At 41.1% G+C, this 6824-nt stretch overlaps 1 long non-coding RNA gene across 1 annotated transcript; it reads left to right on the top strand.

Annotated features, from left to right (window-relative positions):
- The first annotated feature begins 222 nt into the window (after positions 1-222).
- LOC148677425 (uncharacterized) lies at positions 223-4511 on the top strand. Its single transcript, XR_015935773.1, has 2 exons — positions 223-1235; positions 3938-4511. It is a non-coding gene; the product is annotated as an uncharacterized LOC148677425 (long non-coding RNA).
- The last annotated feature ends 2313 nt before the right edge of the window (positions 4512-6824 follow it).

The raw sequence follows: 6824 nt of genomic DNA, 5'->3' as shown, positions 1-6824 counted from the left end.
GTGCTTAGCATATTCCCAAGCTCAATCCCCTGTATCCCTCTATTTGCTGTTGTGTGAAGTTGTAATGTAAAGGCAATATGACTGTACTGCCACCCCAAGACACAAGTAGGTAGCTTTGTTTTTCGACGAGTGCTGGTTTATTCTGCATCTTAGGACAACACAGTTCAAGCAGGGGTGTGGCACTGCTTTTCTGTGTTATGGCAGGGCTTTTGCATGGTGAGGGTTGGGTTAGCTATCCCTTTTGCACAGTCCATTTCAAGCAAAAGGTCTATGTAAGAAAATTAGTACATTAAGGTTCAGACCAAAGAAGACTTTAGAACTTCATCATTTCTCAGAGATAGTACTTTTCAGTCCAATGTAATAATTTCTTTATGCAAGCCGATCTAATATCACTAATTCTTTTTTCTTACATCTGCATTTACATTGAATAAACCTTCTTTTCGCCTGCTAGGAAGATAATGCCAGAGATTGTGTACCCACAACATGAGGGCATGCAGACAGTTGCAGTTGCAGATGGCGGCTCAATGCAGTGGGTATGTGAAAGTACTCTCCCTTGAACAAGACACGTTGTGAGCACTCCCCGTGACACACACACGAGGAAACACTCACACAAATGGACACACAAACAACAGGAGACTGCAATCATTATCCTTTGCCCTTTTAATGTTTCACCATGCTTTCTTTAGCTCTGTCTGGTTTTCTTTTAGAACAGCTGCAGATTCAATTATGGAGGCTTGCATTTGGAATAGTGGAAGAGTGAATCACCACTGGGTCTGTACCTTTTTTGTCACTGGAAAAAACTACATATCATATATAATCTACTCTAATAGTCAGTTATGATTTCTGAATACATTAAAATTTACTAACAGCATTTTCTTTTGCTGTACTTTCAATTTATTTATTTATTCCACACATCCTGAAAATTATGGGAATTCCAGTTTAATTCTGAACAGCTTCCATTTTCAAGTTCCATGATCAGGAAAGGAGCTCTCAAAGCAGAGCAGGATCGCAGCTGTGATAATATAACAGTCTAGGGTCCCAGGGGCTTCTCCACGCAGGGACCAGGAAGAGCTGAAGCCCCGCGGACAGGGGGCATGACTGGCTGACCACAGCTGGGAGTGGGCGGGTCCCGCGGCCACCAGGAGTCCTCAGCGGGCAGGAACTGGGACTGCAGCAGGGTTCCTGTGGACTGAGATGCCACACGAGAGAGAGAGTAACCATACAGAGACCGGGCTGTAAGTGCTCTGTTTGCTCCTGCATTTAACTGTTATTCCTGCCTCTTGTTCTGTTCCTTGTTCTGCATATTGCTTATTGTGCCAGTAAATTTTTAGAGACTCTGTGTGTGATGGTCTGGGATCTTGGGGTGGCCCTCTGCCTGCAACTGCTGAAGATTTTATGGTGTGAGGAGGAATGAGAAACACACTGGGTGGTGTGTGGTTGGCAGAGTGTCTGGAGTGGGCAGCGGCAGTTCCAGCAGTTTCTGTGTTCTCCAGCTGGCAGCTAAAATAGGAGGTCTCCATTCTGTCTTCTAGTGTGAAAGAAGCAACAGAGTGATGTCACCAATCGAGTGATGTCACTTACCAAGTGATGTCACAAGTCTCAGAGGACCTGTGTTTGGCTTCAGGTCTTCTATATCAGTGTAGGAAAGTCACTTCAGGTCAAAACTAGTACAGGCCAAACAACAGCTACGTGCTTCTACATGCCATAAAAGGCTGAATAAGGATTCCAAATACATTTCGTAAAAACTGATACAACTCAAGTTACAATATTTTGAGGGCAATATTTTTTTTTCAGAGACTGAAGTAACACCTCCTTTCACAGATAGTTTGGGGTCTGGTGTTATGTGCAAAAAAACATCTTTCCCAAACACAACGATGGTGTTACCACTAGAATGACAAATCTACTCCTTCTGTTCCTGGTACTAAAACAAAATGGCTTTGGACACCAGCCTTGAAGTGAGGTGTCAAAGCCAGTTGATCCACAGAAGATTATCTGTGTGTCTGAAGGCGTATTCCCCTTTTGGAGTTTCTGGAACCTGAAATATTATAAACAATAGTACTGTTAAAATAATTGAGGAAAGTAAGCAATGAGCAGCAGCAGCTTTGCATTGGAAGACATTGGTTACAGTGAAAGTCAAAATGTAGATCCCTCAGTCCAGGGCCTATGTGGTCAGACATGCTCCACCTGCAGGACCGCTGGCTGCAACAAAGAGAGAGGCCTGTCAGAGCTTCTAGTTGTACATGGAGTGCTTATAGAAAGAGTCAGTCAACTTCATCTCAGGACAAAAAGGGTCAGGTATTAAAGGGTAAAGTTTGGTTCACTTATGGCTCTTGCAACTGCACTAAAAATAGTCTGTGTATCTGCAGTCGGGTTTGCCAGCTGCAGAAGGAATTAAGTCATGATGAGGAGGCTGACTCACAGTGAGATCAAAGGTGCAGCTTCAATTAGCAAGTGCGCGAATCCCATTATGCAGGCTGTGATACTGCAGCAATCATGACTGGAGACATTAAACCCAAGAAAAGCCAACTGGTGCAGCACATTGGAATCAGGGCTGATGTATATATAATGATATATGATCTGTGACGTTTTAACATTTTTTTCTTGCAAATGGATTAGTGAGCTGTGAAAACCAAATTAGCTCTTGTGTCCAGAGATTAATTGGGTCCTCCTTTCAGACAACTTTCCATGAAGACAGTGCAGCTCTTGTCCTTGACACATCCTTGACTATAATTTTATTTTAAAAATATCTATTCAGAAAAATAATAGACACATGGCTTAATATTGCAGTATGTCTGCCTTGAGAATGTGCATTAAGTATTTTTCTATTCATCATAAAAACAGCTCTTCACACAATTTATGTAAATTCAGACGAAGGCACCTCTTGCAAAGGGTAATGCTTTACATGTAGTGTATTTCTCATGAGCTCTGGATGATAGACCTTCTGCTGCAACTTAAACCAACACTTCAGAGATGGACCCTTCTTGTTCAATACCGAATGTGTGGCACTAAATTCATCCACTTTGCTCTGGGACTGTTGAGCTGAGAAGCTGGGATCCTGCCAGTGATGTGAAACAGTGTTAGTGTGGGGTGGCTCAGCAGCTGATCCCTTTGTCTTTTGTCATTAGGAAAACATTGTATTTGTTAAATGTGCACTTTTATTGTGGTTTTGCTGTTTGGAGTTTGTTTAAATTTTTGGTTTCTTCTGCCTAAAGAATCTTATTTCATGCACAAAAATTCCAGGGGCCTTGCAATACAAACAATTTCTTCAGAAAATCACAGCTTTTTCTTTCCTATAAACAGGCATTTTTGTAAATACCATAACACAACTGACTTAATTTCTCCCCTTTCCTGTCATGTTATATTAGAATTAACAATTGGGATGTTACACTTCTTAAGAAATATCAAAGACTTCAGAAAATGTATGTTTCCTATCTTTGAAAATAAAGTGAGACTGATATTCTCAAAAGCCTGATAGCTTTGCACTGATAGTGGATGGTTCACACATGTCAGAGATCCACCCAGCCCTCTGGAGCAGACCTCTCACTGGATAACACAGCAAGTGCTCATTGTGATGCAGTATCACAATTACAAATTGGCCATTTAGAGAGACAAAGACCTATTGATGGCTTCAGTAGTATCAGGCTTTCATTGTCATCATTACAGTGTGAGAAACAGCGGATGAATTCGAATAGCAGACTTGGTGTAGTCTCTAGAGGCGCACCGAGGATTAGTGTAGGGCCTATATCATCATGTTGATGACAGATTTTTGAGCTACACAAGGTAACCTGATGACTTTGACAGCAGCTCTGAGACGATACATTTTTTAGAACTGTTTTAAGTGTTTGCCTCTGAACGTGTTTCTACAAGAGACATATAAGAGTCAAATAATTGTTTGGGGGGTTTTTCTCACCTCTGGCTTTGTCATTGCCTATTGCAGAACAGCTCAGGCGGGCATTGTGAGCACTGTGGGCTCCTCTTTGACAGGCCTGGTCCTGACCCAGTTTGCCACCTGACTGGCAGAGAGCTTCACAGTGCCTGACAGGAGAGCAGGAGAGGTGGCCAGTCTGGACAGGCAGCGTGTCTCTTGCTGGATGAGCTGCCAGCCCACAGGTGACCTGTTTCGTCCCAGGGTCTCTGCTCAGTGAGGACCTAAGCCCATCCAGAAGCAGAGGAGCTTCACTGCTGGGAGATCCTGCTTTTAGGTGGAGAAATTCTCATAATCCTTCAGTCATTCACTGAAGAAATACTTACATAAACTGTATTTGGTGCAGAGGTTTCTATATATTTGCAGACACAATTGGTATACATCAAATTACTTCACTTAAAGCTTGTAATCCATCCTTCACAGGCCTCAGTGTCACATAGATCCTGCCTGAATTCACTTCACCCGAGCCGGTTATTGGCTACCACGTTTTGAGATTAATGTGTGTTGCACAAACAGGACAGGAAAGATGCATCACTTGTGAATTATTTTAACAGCATTTAATAAAAAGAAACTTGTTGAAGATGCAGGATGTCAATACTTGTGAGTCAATACACAGAATTATAACAAACTAGAGACAAGGATGAGTCTGTTTCAGGGGTAAAAAATTCCTTGCTTACATTAATGCCCTGGAGCCCTGAACAAAATTTGTATTTGTTGCTCTGCTTGTTTTGGATCCAGACTACATAAACAATAAGGCCCCAGGAAGACTCTGGAGAAAATAGCCCCAGCTTAACAGCCTCTATACAGAAGGGGTGCAATTCAATGTTGGAAATTCAGAAAACGTCACTCCTTTAAAACTTTCTTCTTTGTGGGATGATCAGATTAATGAAAATACACATGTAGGGCATCATGTTTCTGACTAAATAATTTTTGCACAGACAGTTCTGAAAATAGGCATGAAAATATTAAATTTTATTAGCCATCTAGTACAATAATAATGCATAATCGTGCAAAAATGACATTTTGGAGCTTTCAAAAGAACAGGCAGAAATCCTCTTATTATGTTACCTTTTGGTAGGTTTAAGAATATGGTGCTGCTTCTAAATTTTTTTGGATTTCTGCAGTGTTTCATTAAATAGAATTAAGACAATGAGTGGTTGTGGGAGTATATAACAATCTACGAAGCCACAGCCTTGTTAAAGCCGATATCTTGGTTTCTCTTAAGCACCTGCTACTTAAGATCCTGGGATCAATTAAATACTAATTACCAAACAGGCTAGAAGGGCCAAACACCTCATTCGGTTGTGTCCATTGTTCTGTTGTGACTGTGCACAAGTAGCTATCTGGATGGGTGGCAGGTCAGGCTGGATACTTGATGAGCAGCGCAGACACACGTGGGACGTTTCGCAGTTCTGTCCCGAACAGCGAGGTGCAGTGATGACGCCCGTCACCGTGTTTCTGCAGCAGCAAATAAGAACTCTGAGCACATCAACTAGGAAGGAATAACTGTTTGTTTTCTATGTATCCCAAACCTTTTTTTTTCTGGAAAATGTTCACACAGCAAAGCTTTAATTTATGTTCCAGTGTAACCTTTCTTCCTCATCTGTATTTGACAAGACACACAGTAAGACAGCAGAATATGTGAGGGTTTCTTCAGCCATCTGATCAGTCAGTGTTTCTAACTGAAGCAGCCTTGATTAAAACACACAGTTAAAAAGGAAGAATGACAGGAAGCTTTGAACTGTATTAAGTAAAACATAAGTAAGAAATACACATGCATGTTCTTGAAGAACCTTTATTCCTGGACAGTCCGACATACACTATCGCAAGAGGCAGATATGGGATTTACTCATTCCCTTAAAGCTGGAACAGATATGCACCTTTTTCTTCCCTGCAAGTCTGTGTGTGTTTCTGGTCAATCTGAAAACACTGCCATTCAAGTTAAGCCTATTTTTCAGGGTCACTCAAACACCAATAGGGGATTAATGTCCAGTTTAATACTCTCTCTTTTCCCCCTATACCCAATGAATAGTTCAAATGTCTTATACTTCTATTAAACAGGGCATCTTTAGTGAAAAAAGGAAAAAGAGCTTTTTCTTTGCTTAAAAATGAGGACCTTGAATTGTTTTGTGTGAATCTGAAATGTTGTATGTAACTATGGGCTATAGTCTATAATAGTTTACTCATGCTATATCTTATGCATTTTCCCAACATTTATAATATTATATTTATATTTTTCTCAATGTTTATACTTTGGGTTGTCAGATTGACCTGTATTCAAGGACAAGGGTGACAGAACAGCCAAGAGGAATAAGAATCACCACACTGTGGATATCTGCCACAGTCTGAGAAATCCTCAAGAGTTTTGTCTTTGTGACTTTATATTTCCAACACAGGCTCGTTCAGGTTACTTCTTAGTGTTAAGCTTTCTTTTGTAAAATATTACTGGGTATATGCAAACAAGACATTTAAACTACCATGGAAAGCACTTAAATCTAAATTTAGTTAGAATTTCTAAAACAACAGATTCAATTACTTAATCGTGGGAACTGAAACTCAGGAGTTTGGCCTTGTTTATACTAAGCTGATTTGATTAACTGCAACTGTTATTATCTCACAACGCAGCGCTGTCCCCGACTCTGTGATTGCTAACGCAGCGCTGTCCCCGACACTGCGATCGCTAACGCAGCACTGTCCCCGACACTGTGATCGCTAACGCTGTGGTCTCATGTTCTGCCACAAGAGTAGGAATTATATATGAAAGCAGGTGACAAAAGATAAGGAAATTAGACAGACTAATGCCAGTATTACCGGTATTGGCTGCATACAGTATGTGAAAGACTGGGCATTTCCTAGGAGTCTGCTTTGCATTGTCACATTTCCCACCCCTTTGCTAAAC

The sequence above is a fragment of the Lepisosteus platostomus genome, chromosome 1 (assembly GCF_059453375.1).
Source record: "Lepisosteus platostomus isolate fLepPlt1 chromosome 1, fLepPlt1.hap1, whole genome shotgun sequence".
Lineage (NCBI taxonomy): Eukaryota > Metazoa > Chordata > Actinopteri > Semionotiformes > Lepisosteidae > Lepisosteus > Lepisosteus platostomus.
The sequence above is the reverse complement of the archived record's forward strand: the minus strand, read 5'-3'. Positions and strand labels throughout refer to the sequence as shown.